The 23,078-nt window shown below is 63.0% G+C and overlaps 1 protein-coding gene across 1 annotated transcript in view; it reads right to left on the reverse strand.

Annotated features, from left to right (window-relative positions):
• KCNK9 (potassium two pore domain channel subfamily K member 9) overlaps positions 1 to 23,078 on the reverse strand; it is a 75,904-nt gene that overhangs the window by 51,579 nt on the left and 1,247 nt on the right. The gene's annotated exons all lie outside the window — the stretch shown is intronic.

Consider the following 23,078-nt stretch of genomic DNA (forward strand, 5'->3'; position numbering starts at 1 on the left):
CCTCGGTCAGGAAGGCCCCTGGTTCCGCTGCGTGGCCAGGTCTGAAGCCACAGGCACCGCTCCCGAGGGGGCCGGGGCACACCGGGCTGGCCTCTGGTCCCCGCCCCCCCTGCCCTGGCCAGGCTGCGGCCATCGCTGCGCCCTTACTGACGCAAGGGCTCCCGTCTTCCAACCACGGGCCTCGCTCTGAGACACAGCAATGAGTGGCCTCCCCCCTAGATTCACATGGGCCAAAAAGCTGCACCGTCCATCGTCGGGCCAGCTACGCCCAGCGCTGACACCCACACAGTGGCAGAGACCGAGCAGCCGCTGCAGAGGGCCCAAAAGATGCTCTGATGCGGGTTTGGGGTTTTTTTGTTTTGTTTTGTTTTGTTTTAAAGCACATTTCAGAGTAATAAGCATTTGATTCAGGGACTGCACGTAGGTCGTCCGCTGGATACCTACCTCCTCCTCCTCACTCCAAGAGCCCCAGTTTTATCCGAATGGCCACGGGCCCACCCACAAATCCAGGGGTGGCCACAGGACCCTGATCTGGCCAGTGACCGTGGCTAGCGTGGCGGGGGAGCTCCTATGTCCCTAAGGCCTGGGTGCGACCCCAGGGGACACCCACCTCAGCACCTCTGCTTCCTCCTGCCCCGGAGGCAAGGTGAGGACGGGGGAGCACAGAAGGCCGGAGGTGCTGGGGCCTCCCCCCAGGAGCTGTACGAGCCCGGCCTGCTGACACCCAAACTTCCTCCCAGACCGTCAGAGCCGCTGTGGTCAGAGTTTTCTTAAGGACATGGACACAATCCTGACGGACACAGGCGGTGACCCTCGGCCCAGGACGTTGGGTCTGGGTGTGCGCAGCCCAAGTGACACTGACGGCTAGCCGCGGGGCCCCGCGCGGTCACCAAGAGCCCAGCAGGTGCCACACCGGGGGTCCCTCTCATGGAGGACACGCTGCTCAGAGAGGTCACTGCGCTCACGCAAGGCCACAGCCCGGGAGGGCAAAGGGCAGGACCCGCACCTGGCCTTTTGGGAGATTCCCAGGCTGCCGTTCTCAGCAGGGTTCGAGAAGCCAGGGAGAGGAAGCGGCCACAGGGCCGAGCGGGCAGGACGCCACCTGGGACCGCTCACTAATAAGCATTTACCTGGCCCTCCTCTGTGTCCCAAGCACTGGGCGACCGCAGGGGCCGAGGCCAGGACGAAGGCCCACGCCCTCCCACCCCCCTCGGGCCCAGCGGCCCGCACTCAGCCTGCAGCCGGGGGCTCCTCCTCAGCTGCCCGGGACCCCAGGTCACAGCTGCCGCCCGAGCGACGGAGGGGTGGCCCGGGGCGGTGAGCACCCCAGTGCCAGGCTCGCTGCTGTCCTGAGAGTCACGATTCCTGGGTCCCTCCCCCTGAGCCTCTCGGCCTACCCCGTGCCTCCGGGGACTTGGGGAGCCGAACCCGAGGCCAGCGGGCACCCGCAGCTCCTCTTCCTGCTGGCACAGCCTCTGCCCAGAGTGAGCCAAGTGTGGGCTCCTGGCTCGGCCTTGGGCAGCAGCAGCAGGAGTGGGGGGGCCTGAAGTTCCAGGGCCTGGTCCTCCAGGGGGGGCGGGCGGCACGGGAGGCACAGGGGGCAGGGAAGACCAAGCTCCAGGGCCTGGTCCTCCTGTGGGGGCACAGGGAGTACAGGGGACAGGGAAGGCCCAGCTCCAGGACATGGTCCTCCCGGAGAGGACACGGGGTACAGGGGGGCAGGGAAGGCCCAGCTCCAGGGCCTGTCCTCCTGGGGGGGTCAGGGGGCATGGGGGTTAAGGAAGGCCCAGCTCAGGTCCTGATCCTCCTGGCGGGGTGGGGGGCACAGGGAGCAAGAAAGGCCCAGCTCCAGGGCCTGGTCCTCCCAGGGGGACACAGGGGGCACAGGGGTTAGTGAAGGCCCAGCTCAGGCCTGGTCCTCCGGGGAGGTTGGGGGGCACATGGGGGGCACGGGGGCAGGGCCGCAGAGGCATGCTCCATCCCCCACCTCCCATCTCACAGGCAGAGGCAGCTGCAGCTGCTGAGCGGGCAGGGGCCTGCACACCTCCAGAGGGGCCGGGGCTGGCCAGCACCGAGCGCCACTCGGGGAACAGCCCTGGGCTGGAGCCGGGGCGGGAGGCGAGCCGGGACAAGCCGCTCTGCCCTCTGTGACTTCAATGTCCCCAGGTCACCCTCCCCGCGGCCACCACCGTGCAAAGCCTGCATGTGTGCCCACTAGGCAGAGGGGTGAACCGGGCGCCGCCACCGCCCACCCCCCACCCCCCCCCCCCCGCAGCCAGGGCTCTCTCTCAAGTGCACCTCGCCCCGGGGACAGCTGCCATCAGTTCGGAGGGAAGACGGGTCCCAAGGCAGGTGTGCCAGGCCCGCCACCCGCCTCCCTCTCTGAGTCCCCGCCCAGCCCTCTGCGGTGGATTCTCCGGCCAGCCCCAGGCGCCAGGGGGCAAGGGGGCGCACAGGGGGCACCGCCATACCCGGAGAACCGCAAAGCCAGGACGTGAAGCCGTGGGTCTCACTCTCAGGCTCCAGAGCAGGGCCCCTCCTCCGCCTCCTGCAGAGCCCCTGCCGCACCCAGCCCCGCGCTCTCCCGGGCCTCCTCCCTGCCTGTGCCAGGGCTCGGCTTCCAGGTCACTCAGCGGTGGGGAGGATGCTGGCCCGACCCCCAGGCAGGACTCGGCCCCAACGCTGGCTCCTCCATCCCCTGCACACCCCAAGTCTGCAGCTCCCTCAACAGCAGCACCCCCAGCCACGCACCTCACCTCTGCACAGGGATGTGTGGCACCGAGGCCGGCACCCCCGCCCCGTCCCAAGGCACCCACGTCAGGTGGCTGCACCCTCACAGGGCCTCTGCGCGACCCTCTCCACCCATGGAGACGGCGCCGTGCAGTCTGTTTGCCCAGCTAGCCCGGGGCAGGGCAGGCCAGGCCCCCAACAGTCGGAGCCCCAGGGGGCACGCGGCCTCTGTCAAGGCCCAGCCGGCGGAGGCGGGAGGTGGAGTGCAGGCCCCCCAAGGGACCCCGCTCCATGCGACGGCGACCCGCACCTGGCAGGGGGGCGGCATCCACACAGCCCAGGACTTCGCACCTGACCCTGCAGACCTCCCAGAGCCCCTGGGGGCCTGGGTGCCGGGCCGGGGGGCCGCCAGCTTTGGGAGGCTCGCCGTGGCTGTGGGGCTGCGGGCGGCACAGCGGCGCGAAGGCTGAGGGCTCCCTTCACCAGCAAGAGGGAGAGTCCAGAAGCTTCCCCAGTGAGGCTGGCGGGGTCAGTCCCACCTCACGGGGCGAGACCCTGGCAACCTGCAGGGGTGAGGCCAGTGTGAGGACCCGGGCGGGGAGCCCCCCGGGGACCACCGCTGAGCTGGCCCCACACGCAGGTGGCCCGGCCCGGAGCTCAGGGGATGAGCCTGGGCGGGAAGAGGGCTCCCTTCCCAAGCTCCTGGCAGCCCCACGGAAGCCACGCCAGGCCCTGCGGGGCCCAGGGAGCTGGAGGAAAGGCCACAGAGTCAGCAGGCACCTCAGAGTGCACGGTGAGGCCGAGGGGTGCAGGGAACCCCAGATCCCGCAGAAGACAGGACTGCCCTCCCCACAACTACCCACCACTCCACGCGAACACCTGCCATTCAGCTGTTGTTTTTCAAGAATCTGCTTTTCTGAAAGGCCTGGAGAATATTCTAGAACAATTAAATATAGCTCTTGTGGAAGCTGTTCCATTTCCATGCCCCTGTTCATTCAACAAACAGTCTCCGAGGGGCTGCTCGGTGCCAGACGCCGGAGGACAAGTGCCTCGGCCACCGCGGGGCCAGGGGAGCAAGCCAGGGAGCGGCACGCAGGGCGACGGGTGCCACGCGAGCGGGGGGCCCGAGCGCTGCGGGGACTCCCGGGAGGGCCCCTACTCAGCCGCAGAGGGCTTCACGGAGGAAGGGGCTTGAGCGGTTGGTAAGCAGGGTGTGCGGGGTGCCCCGCGGGACGGGGCGAGGGGCCGCGAGAGCTCAGACTTCAAGGGCCGGAGGAGTCGGGCCCGCGTGCCGCAGGCCGCCGGGAGCCACGGCCGGCTTTTGAGCAAGGGAGTGACTCGATCTGATTTGAGGGCCCGCGGCCAGTGCGATGCACAGCGGCACAGGCCTTGAGCCACCTCAGCAATGCACGCGCTGGAACAGGGCCAGCGGGTAACACGGTCTCAGTGCAGTGTTGCATAATGGCCGGTGGCCCCCGCCAGCCCTTTAAAAACAAATGCTTAGGTCATCCCCGGAGGAAGCCAAAAATTAGAGGGCTCCTCTCTGTGCCCAGAAAGGACCCAGGCTGGGCTGGAAAACAAAACCCGAAGGAAAAAACCCAGAACACCTCTGCCGGCCAGGTCTCCCGGGTCTGGGGGTGGGGTGGGGGTGGGGGTGGGGTGGCGGGCTCCGGGGAAGGGGAGCCCCCCAGGGGACTGGCCTGAAGCACAGGAGGCCAAGGTCCTGGCTGGCGGCCAACACCCCCGCCAGGAAGGAGAGATGGGGTCCCAGCCCACTTAGCACGTCCTCCTTGCAAGGTCACTGCTGGGCCCGGAACGAAGTGCTTCGGAAGCAGAGGATGATGTCCCGCCGACGTCGGAGGCCCCCCCAGAGGGTGCAGAGCAGGTGTCTGGAAAGCAGGCAGCTCCCTCCCACTCGCCCATACAGCCCTGCTCGTCTCACTCCGGGGTCCCCCCCCTCCCGTGAAAGCCTTTCCCATTTCAGCCCCATCGTCTCTGCGGATTCCCCCACGAGGGAGGCTTGAGACACCCCGCGACGCCAAATAAAGCAGCCGAGGCCCGCGTCTTCAGCAGCAGGACACCCCAGGGCCGACCCGGGCTGCAGGCTCACTTCCCACGCAGGGAGGGAAAGCCCACATCGGGGCAGATTTGCCCGCGGGCTCGCCTCGGACCGTGCGGCACCAGGTCACTCACCAGGACGGTAGTACTGGCGGCGGCCGAGGGCTCGGAGGCTGTCCCTGCCAGGAGGCCGGGAGGTCCCTTCCACCCCAGGAGCCCCGGAGGCGGCTGCGAGAGGGGCCACGCGGCCACCTCCCACCCCACCCCGCTGTCTGCGTGTGCCCAGGAGACCCACCCCCGGCCAAGAACACAGAAGCAGGAGTTGCTGTGGGCTTCCAGGAAAGTGTGCTCAGAGAGCAATCCCAGCAGGCACAGCCCTCCTGACCTCGGTCCCATCCTTCTTCTCCCGCTTGGAACATAGATGATGCAACCAGCACAAGCACAAATAGCACAACTAAGGAAGGCGGAGTGGGATGATCAAAGTTGCCTGGGCGCCCATGGCCCGGTGAGGGGGGGGGGGTGTACCCCAGGGAGCAGCCCGTCACTCCCTGGACAGTCCACCCAGGCACCCTTGGCAACTCCATGTCCTCTGGGTGGCCCCCGGCTGCCCACCCCTCAGCCCGGCCCCCTCGAGGCTGCTGATACCTCGCGGGGTCAGCCCTCAGTGGAGGCACGAGAGCGCGCCCCACTCCACAATGTCCTGCCCAGCGTCGGACAGGCTGTCCCTCTGTCCTTCCTCCTCCTCCGAGGCCCCAAACACATATGAACACCTCGCGTGGCCATCGTGAGGGTTAATATGTATGAATCACTCTCTCACATACGCACACACAGATTTCTGACCTGGCTTTGTACCTTATTTTTGTGCCTTTTGTTATAAGCCGTGCCACGATCTTCCTAAAGGGGAAGGATAAAACCCAAGCTAAAAACAGGAACGTCTATATAACAAACGCTAATAAAAGAAATCAGGCACAGACGTAATCTCGGGACAAGAAAGCACATACGGCAGGAAAATATCAAAAACAATAAGGAAGCCGGCTTTGTAAGGCCTCGCCACCAGGAGGAAACCGCAAACGCGAACCTCTACACGTCTTAACCGCAAGGCTTTGAAACACATGGAGCTAAAACTGTCGGAACTGCAAGGGGAAGCAGGAGAACCCCCAGCGCTGAGTGCTGGAGGAGGCCCCGCAGGTGTCGTCGGGAATTAAGGAGGCCTCCGAAGTAATGACGATAATTGGATGGTCGTACACACGGGCGCAGGGCCGGGGAAGCGGGTGCGCCAGGGGACCATGGTGGGACCGCGATGGGGATGGGCGCCGTGGGCACCGGGACGGATGGAGCACAGGCTCTGCACCGTGCACAAGAGGCCACGAGACAGCGATCGTTTAAAAACGCTCCGTGTGCTTCCTCCAACACGTGCGTGGGCTGACGTCGCCACTTTTCCACCGCTGGAAAAGACCTGGATAACCTAATAAACCAGTTTGATTTTATAGGTTTAGGTCGAATGGCAGGCACGCCAGGGAGACAGATGCTCTTTTCCAAAACCCGCGGAGCGTTACCAAAAGTAATCTTTTCATGACAAGGGAGAAAGTCCGGTAAGTTTTAAGACATAGATGCCGAACATCAGAAACGCGCCTCCGGAGAGCGAACACCTGATGACCGTGAGCTCCTTCCATGCTCAACGGCGTGGAACACAACGGCTAACTTAGTCTTCTTGAGCACCTCGCCGGCTGTGGCTATGGTTAGGACCATTATCTCCACGTCACAGATGGCAAAAGCCAAGGCACAGAGAGGTTGTGCTACACACCCAAGGTCACACAGCTAGTAACACGGCCAGGGCAGGGTAACGGCCAGGCAGTCAGGCCACAAAGCTCACGTTCGCGATCGCCATGCTGACAAAAGCGTGTGTGCACGGAGGTGGGTCCTGTTAAAACAGCATACTTCAAGTAATTCTTGGGTTAGAGAAAAAAAAAATGCGCTCCTTGGTGAGGTATTTAGGAACCGGCGACAATGGCAGAGCTACGGGAGACAGCCACGGTGGCGCGCAGAGGACCATGTGTAGCCTTTAATGCGTTCCTTTAAAAAAAACAACCAAACAACAACAACAACAAAAAAAAAAAAAAAAAAAAAAAAACACAGCCCAGTCACTCTCGGTGCTTGATCGTCGGGAGAGAAAAACCAAAGTAAAGGATGCAAAAGAGGTGTTTAATAAATACAACCGTGAAAATCGATAAGACACATAACCCGACTAATAAATAAAACCAAGAGCTGGTTCTTTTAAGAGATCAATACGCGTCGGCAACTAATAATTCCAAATATTTTCAAGTGATGTACAGGCCAAAGAAAGCTTGTGAGCAGGCCAGGGCCGGCGCGGGAGCCGAGCCAGCTCCCCGTCCCCCTCCGCACGGCGAGCTGCTGGCAGCGGCCACCTCCCGGGAGTGGGGCCGAGGGGCCGGGCCTGCCCCGGCGCTGCCTCTGCTACTTTATGTTCTGGTTCAAGTCGTTTCCGTGGTTCCAGATACACACGACGTAAGAAAAACGGTGTCGCAGACGCCCAGACGCAAATAACTGAGCTCCAGTCATGAAGAGCTCAGGGCCAAGCTCCGACCATCTCCATCCCCATCCCCGCCACCCCAGACCCCCCACATCCCCTGCAATTCAGATGCTTTTGAAGCAAATCCCCAGACTCCGCATTTCAACCACTCAAGGGTTTATCCCCAAAAGATAAGGCCTCGTTTATTATGCAGACTCATAATACGAAGGCCACCCCCAAAAACTCAACGTCAACCTGCGTCGCGTGTAAGTTACAGGAGCACCACACGCTGTTTAAAAAATCTGATTACAGTGAAGTTTATTTTTTTTTAAGGATCCTATTTATTCATGAGAGACAGAGACAGAGACAGACAGACGGGCAGAGGGAGAAGCAGGCTCCTGTCAAGGAGCCTGATGTGGGACTCAATCCTGGGGCCTAGGGTCACACCCAGAGCCAAAGGCAGGCGCTCAACTTCTGAGCCACCCAGACGTCCCTACAGTGAAGCTTAAAGGCGGCACAGGAGGCTTCATGCATCCCCCCCCCCGCCCGCCGCTGTCCCCACGGAGGTGCTGAAGGAGGCAGGATCACCCCAAGTCTGACCATGGGGACGCCGAGGTGGGAGCCAGCAAGTTGGGGCACAGGTCTGGGTCCCCCGTGGCCCTTTCGCCCAACATACAGCTGATGTGGAGAATAACGGCACGCTGGGGCCACAAGAACCTCTGTGGCCATAATGAGGCGAGACGCGGCACAGAACCAGCCTCTGTGAGCCGCTGCTCCGTGCCAGGCCCTGGACTGGGTGCTCTCGTCCCCACCGTCTCACCGGACCCTCAGCCCTACGAGGGGGTGACAGGCTGGACTGTGTCCTCCCAAATAATTCCTGCTCCGGTCCTAACCCCCCAGGACCTCTGAATGTGACCGTGTTCAGAGACGGGTCTCCAGAGACGTGATTGAGGTAAACTGAGGCTGTGCGTGGGGGCCTGCTGCAAAGTGGTCAGGTCCTGTAAGAGGCAGAGGGGAGGACCTGGGCACGCACAAAGGGGCGACCGTGGGAGGACATGGGGGGGAGGGGACATGCCACCTACAAGCCAGGGAAGGGGCCTCAGAAGGAGCCTCCAGACACCCTGACCTCAGACCTCTGGTGCCGAGACCCGGGAGAAATCAGGTTCCTGGTGCTTAGGCCCCCGGTGCGTGGCACCCTGTCTCGGCCGCCGAGCCGCCTAACGCAGCGGGAGACAGTGCACCGTCTACATTCCAGAAGAGACAAGAGCACATCAGCTTAGAGCTGTGACACGGGCAGCATCCGAACCCGACTGGAGTCCTAAGCCGGGCTTCCCTCCACCGCGCCTGGCGGCGGCAGCCGATGTCAGAGAGCTCGAGGGGCTTGGCGAGGGGTGTGGACGGGCTCCCGGTCAGCCAGCGGGGTGCTGCGCAGGCGTATGTGCCGCCCTGGGCGTGCGTGACTCGTGTCAGCCGTTGGCACGTGTCAGCAGGGTCACGGCATGAGGTGCCCCGCTTGCCCTCCCTGCCCTCCTGGGCCTCTGCCATCGCCGGGAGGAAGACACACAGCGGCTGAGGACAGAGCGGGCCCGGCGGCCTGCAGGTCCAGCGATGACCATCTGGAGCGGCTGAGCCCCAGGCTGCGCACGGTAATAAATGGGGGTTGTTTTAAGCCTCCGCCTTTGGGGGGGTGATTTGTTACGCGTCACTAGCTAACTGATACAAAGGTCGAAAGCGGCAGTCTGTGACACTAGGGTTATGAGCACAGACTCCGAGGTCAGGCTGCGGGGTCGGGCTCCCGGCCCTGCCGCCGTTGAGCTGCGTGACCTCGGGCCAGTCACTTCACCGCCCTGATCTTCCGCGTCCGCTTACGATGGGAACACGTGAAATCATCCATCTGCCCAGGCTGCGGAGGGGATGAGACTCCCAGAGGCGGTGTCCGCGAGGAGCCGGAGCCCTGACGAGCCACGACTGTCACGGCGGTCGTGGCGGGAGGAGAGCGGCTGCACCTGCCCCGGGCCACGGCTCTGGCCGGCAAAACCAGAACGAGCAGGTGACAGGTCCTCTGGTCCCATTGTGTGCTTGGACCCCGAAGCCACATGCGCCGTTCCCCTGCTACCTGAGGGCGGGCGGCGAGCTCCCCGTCACGGGAGGGGTGAGGCACGGCGCCAGCCCATCCGCAGAGGCTGGGACAGATGGCCCGTGAGCCCCCGCGTCCGACAGATAATCACAGAGGCTGATGCTCCGGTATCCAGCCCAGGGTCCCGGGCGGGTGGAGCACCCCTGGGCGCCAGGAGGGAAGGTGGGGCGGGTGCGCCAGAGAGGATGCAGGGCTCCAGGACCCATCACTGGAGCTCGGGTGTCAAGGCCCCCGGGGGAACCGCGGGCAAGTCACTGGACCACCCCGAGTCCCATCAGCACAGCGGGGCGTAGTCCTCAACCCCAACCTCACAGGCTTGCGACGCGGATGGAAGGTGGTTGAGGATTGGAACCGAGTCATAAAACAGACAATCCCGGGACACCCGGTGGCTCAGCCGTTTAGCCCCTGCCTTCGGCCCAGGGCCTGATCCTGGAGACCCGGGATCGAGTCCTGCATCGGGCTCCCTGCATGGAGCCTGCTTCTCCCCCTGCCTCCTGTGTCTCTGCCTCTCTCTCTCTCTCTCTCTCTCTCTTTCTCTCTTTCTCTGTGTCTCAGTAATAAATCTTATTTAAAAAAAAAAAAAAAAGACAATCCCACGGACGAACAACATCTCCACGGGGCTAGCCACAGCGCCAGCACTCGGAAAAGCCTTCATCTCTGAAGTTCTCGTTCACGGGTCCAGGGTGGGCAGGGAGGTAGCCACCGAGACGTCCCTTCTCTCCCCTCACAGACGTGGCTCATCAGTCATAGAAGGTGCTCCTCCCCACCAGAGCAGCTCCTCCCCACGGGGCCCGCTCCTCCCCACCAGGGCAGCTCCTCCCCACGGGGCCCGCTCCTCCCCACGGGGCCCGCTCCTCCCCACCAGAGCAGCTCCTCCCCACGGGGCCCGCTCCTCCCCACCAGGGCAGCTCCTCCCCACCAGGGCAGCTCCTCCCCATGGGGCCCGCTCCTCCCCACGGGGCCCGCTCCTCCCCACCGGGGCCGCCCCTCCGCTCCACGCTCCAGCCAACCAGCTGGGCCAGACGGGCCCGGGGGAGACCTTCCCGTCTCCGGAGACACCAAGGCCCACAAGACCCCGCTGCCCCTCCTGGCTCCGCGCCGCTCACAAGGCTGTGGGCTCCAGGATTTACAACTGCGCCCGCAGACCGCCCCCCATACACCCCGGACCCGCTGCATCTGGGGTGACAGTGGGTCTTCCCAGTGGGGGACACCAGCCCCCCAGCCCCGCACAACCGGCTCCAGGCCACACAAAGGTCACCAAGAAGACGTTGCGACACGGGAAGAGATGTCTCGCGCGTGGCCGAGGAGGGCTAAAGGCGCAGGCGCACAGGAGACGTGCACCCCGTGGTGGTGGCTGGGGACACAGCACAGGCCGCCGCCGCGGCTCCCGCCCGCAGGCCCGGGAATCCCGCCACCACCAGACACCCTCCAGTAAGAACCCAGCGGAGTCTACACACACGCACGCACACGCGCACACGCAGATGTTCGGTCAAGCACTACCTATAATTGGCAAAAAATGAAAATAAAAAAGGTACATTAAATTGCTATAAATAGGACAGTAAAGGGACAACAGTACATTCCTTTAGTGGATGCAGAGCCGTAAAAAATAAACCTCCCTGAAGACGGCAGAAGCACGAGGCTGGATATAAACTCACCGGGAGAAAGGGGCTCAGAAGCACCAGGCATCGCCCTCAGACGCCGCGGGGCCTGCCAACACAGCAGAACCCAGAAACGCGTGCCCCATCGTCCATCCCCCTGCGGCGAGGATCGGTCAGGAGACACGGTCCTGGGCAACGAGGTGTCGGGGGGCCCTGGGGCGCCCTCCAGGAAAGCTCCACAGGCAGGGGCCCGCCCGGCTGGGACGTTGCCGTTCTCGCTCATTCTCTGGCCTGCTTCCTGCTGCCAGGAGGATGCTGGAGGTGACGCCGGTGGCGGTGCAGCCACCTGGGGGCCATGAGGCACCGGCCTGAGGACAGAAGCCAAGCTAAGATGACCGCGCAGAGTGACTCCAGCAGGAGCCGCAGCCTCCGAGGGCCTCAGGGAGCTGCCCCGTCGGCCCACCCGCCTCGACTGAGGAAACGGGACTGCGGTGGGGTCAAGTCGCCATTAGTTGGACTTTCTGCTCCTGGCAGCTGGACGTAAGCTCGAACACGTTCTTGCCGATAAAATGATAGAACCAGGGGTCACGTGCGGCAACGACGCGCGTGTGAACGTGAGAAGCGACAGCCGTCTGTGTGTGACCACAGGGACGCTGCGGGGACTCTCCCCTCCTTATAAATGCTTTCTGCTGTCGCTTGCTAGTGCTCAGTGACGGGAGAGCCACCGTGTGGATCGACACCCCCAGCATCCACCCTGCCAGCGCCTGGGTCCCTCTGGCCTGAGCCCCGTCCCTAACAAGCGACAGACCCATTTGCCAACAGCCAGAGGGACTCAGTGCTCAGGGCGCAAAGAATCTGTTAGCTCCCGGAAACGGCACTCACACTGGGGGAGCCCTCATAGCCCCGGGGTCACCAGCACCCGTTTTGCAGACCGACTCCAAGGACACAAAGGCGGCAATACCAGCCGGCAGGCACAGAACCCGGAGCTGTCTCCAGACACACTCCGGGCCCTAGAGCCGGGCTGGGGCTGGGGCCACGCTCCCCCACCTCAATGAGGGGTGGCCAAGGGCCCAGCCGGGGTGCTGCCCAACACCCCGAAGCTCCCCGGCCCACCTGGCAACTGACACTGGGACCACCTGGCAACTCTCCCCACCCGGGCCCACCTGGCAACTTGCCCAGGGCCCACCTGGTGACTCCCCCCTACCTAGGCCCACCCAACTGACTTACCCTGGCCCACCTGATGACTGGCCCCAAGCCCACCTGGTCACTGGCCCCAAGCCCACCTGGTGACTGGCCCCGAGCCTACCTGGCAACTCGCCCAGGGCCCACCTGGTAACTGGCCCCGGCCCACCTGACTGACTCGTTCTGGCCCACCTGACTGACTCGCTCTGGCCCACCTGGTGACTGGCCCTGAACCCACCTGGTAAGTGGCCCCGGCACACCTGGTGACTGATCCCAAGCCCACCTGGCAACTCACCCAGGGCTCACCTGGTAACTGACCCTGAACCCACCTGGTGACTGGCCCCAAGCCCACCTGGTGACTGACCCCAAGCCCACCTGACTGACTCGCCCCGAGCCCACCTGACTCACCCTGGCCCACCTGGTGACTGACCCTGAGCCCCCCTGAGTGACTCACCCCTACCCCTAAGTGACTCACTTCGATTCCACCTGAGTGTCTAGCTTCCCCCAATCCCATCTGAGTGACTCACTCCAAACCCACCTGAGTGACTCACCCCAGTCCCACCTGACTCACCCCAACCCCTCCGGAGCGACTCCCACCAATCCCACCTGAGTGACTCACCCCTACCTCTGAGTGACACCCCAACCCCCCCGAGTGGCTCCCTCCATCCCCCAGGAACAAGCCCACCTCAGCCCCACCTGAGCCCTCATTCCCATCTACACTGTGCGCCTGAAAGCTCACTTGAGTCACCTCCTGGGCAAAACCCCACAACTGGACCACCTCTCCCTGTGTGTCCTCCTTGGAGTAGAGGGAAGGAGCCCCCTTTCCGGGGCACGCCAGCACACCCGCCATCACCCAGAAGGCGGCTTACTCTCCGATTCCACCGAAGGGGCTCGGCGAAGAGAAGTCACCAGGCCGGGGCCCATTCTGCATCTCGGGGGACAGGTGGCAATGTCTGGAGATATTTCTGTTTGTCACAACTGGGTGGGGGTGCCGCTGGCAACTCGTCAGCAGAGGGCAGGGCTGCTGAACGTGGAGCACACACAGGACGGCCCTGCTGCTCGGGAGTACCCAGCCCCAAAGTCCGTGCAGGTGTGGGGGGGGGAATTCCCCGGGGTCGGATCGGGTCGGGGGGTCCGATCCCAGGGCACCGCCGGCCAGAGCGGGCCCTCCGCACGGCCCCGCACTCTCTGCCGCATGCAGGCCCGCAGGTTCCAGAGAAGTACTTGACTCGAAGGGCAGAGGCACCTCACCAAGCCCGCCCCCCCACCGGGCTCTAAGGTGCGGCAGGTGCAGCAGAAGGGGCAGATGTGCAAGCACAAACGATCCCGGGAGCCCAGGGCACGACTGCACAGCCCAGGCCACCAGGTAGTGGCTGTGAGCCCCCAGCCTCTGCCCCTCGTCCCCTGGGACTCACAGCGCCCCAGATGGATGCCCACACCCCACCGCTCCAACAAATGCTCAACAGGACCCAAGGACACCTCCGCCACAGGCTGCACACTTACTAACATTCGGGGTCCCTGACACGGCGTCTTAGTCCTGACGCTCCCTCCAATAGCCAATCCACAAATACCTCGTAGGGCCAAGGGGCTTTCACGTGGACAGCGCCAGCACAGCCCGAGCACCCACTGGGTGACCTTCTGACCAGCATCCAGAGCACAGACACGAGGACGGTCTCCAGCACCTTGGGAGCACAGTGTGCCAGGCTGGGTGGAGGGAACAACAGGCACCGTCCCAGGTGGGGAAGTGCCAGACAAGTGGGGCAACAGGGTGTGCGGGAGGCAGGGAGAGGGAGCCGAGGGGTCGCAGGGCGGGAAGCCGGAGGGCCAGCAGCCCCGAGGGGCAGCGAGTGAACCTATGACTCCCCCCTCCCACCCCCAGCTCAGGCGAAGGCCTGGTGACGCTCGCCGAGGGGCCTCACCTTCCTGAACAAGCTGCACCTCACGCATCCAGCAGAGCCAGCGACAGCCGAGGGCCACTCCACAGATGGGCGACCCCGCCGGGTGCCCCTCTAGCTCACACGGGTCTGTCACCAGCAGTGGTGCCGGGGCCCGAGATGACACATCTATGCCGACGGGGGGAAGCTCCCCATGGGGCAAGTCCCCTACCCAGCTCTCTTCCATTAAAACCAAGTTCAAACCCAGGCGGAGGTGTACCTGCACCTGCTGGGTGGCCCCCAGGCCTAACCAAGTGGGGAGACGGGGCCCTGGGCCGCTCAGCCCCCAGCTGTCCTGCTCTGGGGGCCCCGGGGTGTGACTCGGGGTCCAGCAGGCCTGTGAGCCCCCTTGCGGGAGCCTGAGCCCAGCCCTGCCCTGAGGCCTCAGGTGAGCAGCAGGGACGCTCCGGCGCAGACACGAAGCTGTGGCACCGGGGGCCAGGGGGAGCCCCGGGACAGCGAGGTGCGATGGGTGGGGGCAGAGGGACAGGCCCTCGGCCGAACAGGGGAGGGGCAGCTGGGGAAGGGCAAGGCACGGCTGCACAGCAGGAGGCAGGAGAGACCCCGACCTGTGGGAGGACCAGGGGGGCTTTGGCCTGTGGACCTGGCTCTGCCCCAGAGGGACGGGGGCACTGGCAGGGGGAAGACAGGAGTATGGGGCCTCACGGGCCGGGGGGGTGGTATCCCGAAGCCACATTTTTTCAACAGGAACAGGCTGGGGAAATGGAACACTGGGCTGGTGCATGATGGCCCCCGAAAGCCCCAAGCCCGGCACCCCACCTGAGAGCCTCCTCCTGCGGCGGGCAAGACGCCTCACAAGGGTCAGGGTCCTGGGACCCAGACGAGGCAGTGCGGGAGACAGATGTCCCCTAGAGGGTGACTTGGGTGGCTACATGGTGACAACTCCCCCGATGTGCCCCACACGGGAGCTCACCAGCCTCCCGCCTGCCGTCGGTGCTGGCGAGGGGGCCGTTTGCAGGCGTGTGCCCCACGTTTGCAGCCACACACCCGAAGCCCGACGGCTCCGTGTCACAGACGGTGGAGCTGAGGCGCAGGGGACATACCCAGGGTGGGGCCCCCAGGATGAGCAGACGCAGGCAGCCCCCCCCCCCCGGGGCCACAGGACCCCAGATCCGCGCACCCCCCAGCCCCTCTGTGCTCAGTCACCTGGAGGGGAAGGCAGCGGCCTCAGGCAGCGCACGGACCTGCCCCAAGGCTCCGGGGGTCCGGCCCAGCGCCCCCCTCACCACACCGCACCCCTGCCCCAGCGTCCCTTCCTCTGGTCTGATGCCTGCCCCCCCCCACCGGGCCACCCACTGGCTCCTTCCAGGGCTGGGGACGCGGGAAGGGTGAGGACCATCGGGGCTCGCCCCGAGCAGTCTCTCCCACCGCTCGAGGCCGGGCTGAGCCCCGGAGCCCAGGCAGAGCGGGGGGTGTGGAGGCGGCGCCAGGCCGGGGAGACGAGCCAGGGAGGCCCCCGGAGCCCACCAGCCGCCGGCACCCTCGCGGCCCCGAATGTTCTTCGCTTTCCCCACCACCGCAACTTCTATCCGCCACCCCCCCACCCGTCCAGGCCCGCGGCGCGGCTGCCTAGCGTGTCGCTGGTGTGTCGCTCACGGATCAGCTCCAGGGACGGCACCTGCCTTCACAGCCACGCGGGACAGAGAAACGGCTGGTTCTCGAAGCTCAGGACGCGTCGAGGAGGGAGCGGCCGCCCGGGAGGGGCACACGCGAGGGGGCGTTCAGTGCGGCACCCAGACAGGCGGACAGGGCATCCCGCCTTCGACCGGGCTCCCAGAGCGCACGCGGCGGGGGGGAGGGGAGGGGCAGGCGGGACTGGTACAAACCCCGCAACCTGGACCTGCTCCAGGGCCCTGACGTCGTCGGTTCGGGACCAGCGGGTGCCCGCGGTGGAAAACAGAGAACATTCTGCAGGCAGAGATCTGGGGTGAGCCCAGGCAGGAAGAGGGACCCTCAAACAAAACCCCCTTGATGGGATGGACACCAACCCCCACCCCCGCGCCATAGCTGGGGGAAGCGGACCCCCTCGGGAAGGCTGGCGTCCCAGAATTCCTCTGCCCGTGGTACTTAGTGCAGACCGCCCGCCCCCTTCATTGGCCAGCCCGCCCGGGGCCCCTCCCAAGTCCTGGGGCTCTGCTGGGTGCAGGGCCTTGGTGCCCACTATCTTCCTGGTGCTCTGGCAAGGCTGGTGCCAAGAAAGCGTGGGGCTGCCCATGCTCTAGGTCAGAGGGGTGGGCCCTGGGCTGCCAGCTTGGACGACCTCAACCCCCCACCCGCTCCAGCTGCTCCCCACAGGCCCCCCCTCCCTCCGCTTCTGGGCCTGAGCCTCCCAACTTTCAGTTTCTGAATGCAGACCTTCTGACCCGTCTTTAGGTGACCACCATAGGAACTGGTCACCTCTTTAAAGATTAATCCCTCCCCCAGCCCAACACACACAGCCCTCTTCTCCACACTGTGGCCCCACCAGGTCAGAACCTCACACAAGAACCTCGTCATTCATCTAAGCACGTCCTGCTCCCTGACATGAGAGGCAATGAGCTCCCTGGCACTGGAGGCATTCAAAAAGAAGCTGAACGGTGAGGGAGACTCTGGGGTGCTAGTAATAGTATTTCTTGATCTGAGTGCTGGTTACCAGGGCATGGCTTGTTTATAAGGATTATTGAGCAAAACAACATCACTCGGCATCAGGGAAAAACAAATCAGAACCACAAGGAGATACCACCTGACACAGGTCAAAATGGCTAAAATTAACAGCTCAGGAAACAACAGATGTTGGCGAGGATGCGGAGAGAGGGGAGCCCTCTTACACTGCTGGTGGGGGTGCCAGCTGGTGCTGCCACTCTGGAGGACAGTATGGAGGGTCCTCAAGAAGTTAAAAATGGAGCTACCCTGCAATCCAGCAATCGCGCTACTGGGGATTTATCCAAAGGATACGAACACAGTGATTCAAAGGGGGCACCTGCACCCCAATGTTCTCAGCAGCCATGTCCACAAGAGCCAAACTGTGGAAAGAGCCCAGGTGTCCATCGACAGATGAAGGATAAAGAAGATGTGGGCTGGGATCCCTGGGTGGCGCAGCGGTTTGGCGCCTGCCTTTGGCCCAGGGCACGATCCTGGAGACCTGGGATCGAATCCCACATCGGGCTCCCGGTGCATGGAGCCTGCTTCTCCCTCTGCCTATGTCTCTGCCTCTCTCTCTCTCTCTCTCTCTGTGTGTGACTATCATAAATAAAAATTAAAAAAAAAAAATTTAAAAAGAAGATGTGGGCTATAGACAACGGAATATTACACAGCCATCAGAAAGGATCAAATCTTGTCATTGGCAACAACATGGATGGAACTAGAAGGTATTATGCTGAGCAAAATAAGTCCATCGGAGAAAGACAAATACCATATGATTTCACTCATGCAGAACGTTAGAAAGAAAACAGAAAAACAAGGGGAAGAGAAGGAAAAATAAGATGAAAACACAGAAGGAGAGAAACTGTAAGAGATTCTGAACTCTAGGAAATAGGCTGAGGGTGGCTGGAGGGCCTGGGGGGCTGGGGTCACCGGGTGCCGGGCGTGGAGGAGGGCACGTGACGGGATGAGCACTGGGTGTTCTGTGCAACTAATTGATGCATCACTAAATTCTACCCCTGAAACAAACAAAAACTTTTAAAAAGAAATTATTGAGCAGTATACTTTTGATAAGTGTCCTTTTCTGCGTGAATGTTATAACTCAATAAACATTTTTTAAAGATTTGTATTTATTTATTTGAGAGAGAGGGAGTGCATGAGCAGGGGGAGGGGCAGAGGGAGAGGGAGAGACAATCTCAAGCCGACTCCTCCCTGAGCACAGAGCCCAACACGGGGCTCAATCTCATGATCCTGAGATCACAACCTGAGCCGAAATCAAAAGTTGCATGTTTAACCAATGAGCCACCCAGGTGACCCTCAATAAGTACTTTTAGAAATCAGAAGTGGGCCACCCCAGTGGCTTAGCAGTTTTGCGCCACTTTCGGCCCAGGGCGTGATCCTGGGGACCCGGGGTTGAGTCCCACATCGGGCTCCCTGCATGGAGCCTGCTTCTCCCCCTGCCTGTGTCTCTGCCTCTCTCTCTCTCTCTCTCTCTCTGTCTCTAATAAATAAATCTTTAAAAAATTAAAAATAAATAAAATAAAATCTTAAAAAAAATAGAAAATAAAAAAATAAAAATCAGAAGTGACTGGGATTGGCTGACCATTATTTTAGGAAGGAGCTGTGGCCGGGACGCCGTGGAGATCCCCACATCGACCACTTACTGAGACGGTCCCAGAGGCGCTGCACGCCTCTCACTGCTGCATGCCTCCTGCCAGCACAGTGCCCCCCTCAGCCCAGGGAAGAAGGTGGGTAAAAACACACTGATGGAGGAGTGAACAAACTGGGGGATGGAGGACTGAGGGGTGAATGAGTGAGAGACTGAGTGAACTTCATACAGAAGGATGGCTGTACGCATGCACAGGTGCACAGAACAGGAAGAAACAGGGCCCAGAGGACCTAGAAAGTGAGCGCAGGAGAATGGACGGAGGTGTGAACACAGGTGCCTGGAGGCCCCAGGGTGTAAGTGTGTGGGAATGGATGGATGGAGGTGTGAACACAGGTGCGTAGAGAACCTAGTGACTGAGTGCATGGGAATGGATGGAGGGACGTGTGTGAACACAGGTGCGTGGAGGACCCAGGGTGTGAGCACATGGGAATGGCCAGAGGGTGAGAGGTGTGAACACAGGTGTGTGAAGGACCCAAGGTGTAAGCATGTGGGAATGGATGGAGGGAGGTATGAATACAGGTGAACAGAGGACCCAGGGTATGAGTGCGTGGAAACGGATGGAGAGAGGTGTGAACACAGGTGCGTGGAGGACCTAGTGAGTGAGTGCATGGGAACAGATGGAGGAAGGTGTGAACACAGGTGCGTGGAGGACCCAGGGTGTGAGCACGTGGGAACGGCCAGAGGGTGAGAGGTGTGAACACAGGTGCGTGGAGGACCCAGGGTGTGAGCGCATGGGAATGGACACAGGGAGGTGTGGACAGGTGCATGGAGGAGGGATGGGGTCACTGGGTGACCCTGCCTCCCCTCCTGCTGCTGCTCTTACCCCTGGGCTTGGCTGGGCCGATGCCCCCGGGGGAGAACAGGAGTGGCCGTGAGAGCCGGGACAGCCCCAGAGTCACAGGGAAGCTCACGTCCCCGTCTCCTCCACGACGGCTGTAAGTCCGCAACACTCGCCGGAGGGTCAGTGCCACCCGGAGCGAGGCCAGGTCCAGGCAGCGCCCGGGCACAGGAGGGGCCCCACGGGCATCGCCCACCCCTACACACCAGAAGGGAACAGGGGACGCCACCGCCTCCCGTCCGGGGCCCCGTGTGGGTGAGCGGGCCTTCTCCGGGTCTCGCAGGGCAGGGCTCCTCGGCAGCGGAGCCAACGTGAGAAGCAGAGAGGCGCCGATGGAATGTTCCGCAGGCCCACGCCACAGTGGAGCCCGCGGTGCGGGACGCGGCTCAAGCTCCCGCCTCCCTGTGCTGCCTCATTGGTGCCTCAGTTCCCCCATCCGGCAAGTGGGGCACGGCTCCCGCAGGTCTCCTGGGTGGGGTGCGCCCCGTGTGCAAGCTCCACGCGCGGCCTCTGGCACCAGCCTGCTCGGCCCGCGGGGCCTGCTTCCGCTCTGCCCGCCTTCGGGAGGAGCCCACCCCGCGCTGGGCCCGCAGGTGCCCAGGGGTGGGGGTGGGGGGTGGACGGGGTACAGACACTCGTTGCCTGGGGCAGGACAAACCGTGACAACCACGGGCAGGGGGGAGGGGCGCGGCTCAGGGAGGCAGTGGGTGGCCCAGCGGAAAGCCCGGCCAAAAGCCCGGCCTCCCTGGAGGGAGAGGACCTGCCGGGAGGAGCCACCGAAGAGCACTCCCCCTGGGGGTCCTGCACCCTGGCCCCGACTGACTGCTTACCCGGGAGTCGCCCCCCTGCTCTTCACACTGGAGCGCAAGCAACTGTTTGGGTTTGCAGCTTCCCTCCTGCCTGAGTCGGACCTTATCTTGTCATCTAGACTGTCCCCAGAGTCTCAGAGGCGATGCAGACGAGGCAGGCGCGGGCGCACAGCTAGCATGGAAACCCCGTGTTGGAAGCCACCGCCAAGAACGGAGGCTGCGTCCCACCAAGTGAGTGCCCACCCCACCCCCAGGGGTCCCACAGGAACGAGACCCGGGAGCTGCCCTTCTGCACTCTGACCCCCAGCGGCGGGAGGCTCCCCCGCCCAAGGGAGGAGCCCCAAACCCTTTGCTCGGAGTGTGCCCCGCCCCGGCCGCAGACCGTGCCTCCTGGGGGGCCGCCCCGGCTTCCGATGCACCCGGAGGGTCCACAGAAACACTGCCCCTCCCGGCTGTAGCCGAACTGCCAACCCGCACCTCCAACAGCCCTCCGTCCTCCCCTATGCAGACCGGCATGGACGCGGTCCTCCCGGGCCCTGCGGATGAGATCTGAATTCTTGGCGTGCTTTCTTCTTGGTTAATGGTCCTAAAGGGGGGTGACCACGGAGGTCACAGGTGTCAGAGTCAGAACGGAAGAGACCCGGAGATCCCCTTCTGCCGTCCAGGGAGCAGTGGCCCTGGAACGGTTTGGGCCGGGAGCACCTCCTGGAGGGCGGTTGCAGGTTGGCCCGGGGGAGCAGCGGGATCCTGTCGCCAGGCCCTGGGCCTGCAGGGCAGGGGCCTCCAGGCACCCGGCTCAGCAGACAAGCACAACCGGGGTCGGGACCGGGGCCTCCGTCCCCAACACCCGCCGCTCACAAGGGAGCACCACCACGTCCCCAGAAGAGGCTTCAGGTGGCACGAACGTCAGTGGCGGCACCAAATGTGCCCCTTCCGGGCCCGCTGGCCCCGTGACCCCCTCCTTGGGCCGCAGTGGCTGCGCCCCGGCTCCCCCCAGAGCCGGCCGGGGGGCCGGCGTGCTATCCCTTCCCAGCCTCTCACGGAGGTGTGGCCATGGAGCCGGCGCAAAGTGCTAATTATATTGTTTTTAAAATCCATTTCACAGAGTGAGCTAATAACCGGATCCGAGAAGCGGCGTTCGCTGACAGACCACGAGGGCCACTGCGGCCCGCCCGCCTCGCTGACGGGAGCTCAAAGTTGCAGCAGGCTCGAGAAATCGCTCAAGGTTAGATTAAAAATAAGAACACCCGTGAAGATTCACCTGACTCATTAATATCACTGTCCAATAGGAGACAGTTCCTCGGAGGGCCTGGCTTGGGGCTGGGTTTTGTTCTAGGCCGAGGAGGACCTTAATTTGCATTTATATTAAAAAAAGAAGAAAACAAACAGAATTAACTAGAAAGGTGCTTTGTTTCCTGTAAATCTGAGCTCCGGTGCTAAACAGCTGCCGAGGGCAGACGGGCGGGCCCGGCCTATGTCAAAGAACTGGATTCACACCTCCCAAGAGCAGGGGCGATGCCACCTGGGAGACCCCCCACCCCATGGGCCTGGCAGGTGAGTGCTGCGTCAGGCTCCTTCCACAGGTGGGAAAGCCACGGCCCAGGAAGGAAAGGGCTTGACCTGCCTGTGGTCCCCCACACGACCACACTCAGGGGACAGGCCAGCTCCCTGGGCTCCAAGCACAGGGTGAGGGCAGCTGACTCGGGGCAGTGTTTTCTTCCTTACGGACGTATTCCAACCTTTCTTTCCAGAAACTCAGGTGGAAACCGAGGAAGGAAGTGAGAAAGATCCACGAGGTCATCAGATGCCCCCCCCACCCTGGTCTGGGACTGAGGGGAGCCCCCACTGTGAGCTCTGCTGACCTAACACCCCACTCCCCACCCCCATCTGGCCCCACGTTCCTTGACTTTTCTCTTTGGAGCCTTCAGCGTTCGAGGCATACGCCCGGAACCACCAGCGAGGATCTATAAACACACCCCGATGTGAACTTTATCAGTCTCGCTATTTACTCTTTCAGGTAAACGGGACCGTCTTGGGGGGCTGCTCTGCACCCCACCCTAGCCGTCTCACTGTTGGAGCTCAGCTCCCGAGAGCAGCCAGGGGTTTCAGGGGCTCCTTTCACTCCTGGGGCCAGGGTGCTGGCCGAGGTCACACAAGGCATGGTTAGGGGATGCCGGGCTTCTCCCCCAGGGCAGTCAGCCGGGGAGGCACATCCCTGGCTCTGGCTCCCCAGCAAACAGGCCCCGGGGTCCCTGGGGTCCCCCGCCCTGTGCGTCCCTGTGTGGCCGCCACAGCTCAGGCTGGAAGTTTAAAGAGAAAGATGACGGTAGTGACCGCCCGGGCCTCTCAGGCGCTGGAAGCACAGGGTGGGGAAAGGAGGGCTCCTCTGTGCTTTGGCCGCCGGGCCAAGCGCGTGGGGCAGGCGGGAGCGGAGCTGGTTACGTAGACGACAGAAGAGCAACTGCCTTCCCAAAACAGAAAAACCTGCACCGATGAATTAAACATTTCAAACAAGATGACTCTCCACAAAGTCTTCTCAAGCAAGAAGCAAAGACAGGCCGTCCTGTGCTGGCGCTTCCTGTTGCATATGGCACTGAGAAATCCTGCTCTTTCAGCACGCAGAGCTTCCCAGACAAAGAAAAACATCTAGGGGAAAATTAGCGAAGGAGGTCCAGAGGAGTCGGGGCGGAGGGAGGACGGAGCCGTGGGCAGGCCGGGGCCTCGCGGCGGCGAGGGCGCACAAGGCACGGGACCTGGCACAGAAAAGAGGCCACCGGAGCCGACACAGTGGCCCTGACAGGTCCAAGGAGATGGCCGTGCAGAGGCAGGGTGCCTCGCGGCCGAGACAAGTTGCAAAGCACAGGGACACCACCCGACCAGCTGCCTCGTCCACTGGGGTGAAGCCGCCACCTGCTCCAATTCCCAAGGGTCTCCAAGGGTCACACGTGTGGGT

Source organism: Canis lupus, chromosome 14, assembly GCF_048164855.1.
Source record: "Canis lupus baileyi chromosome 14, mCanLup2.hap1, whole genome shotgun sequence".
NCBI lineage: Eukaryota > Metazoa > Chordata > Mammalia > Carnivora > Canidae > Canis > Canis lupus.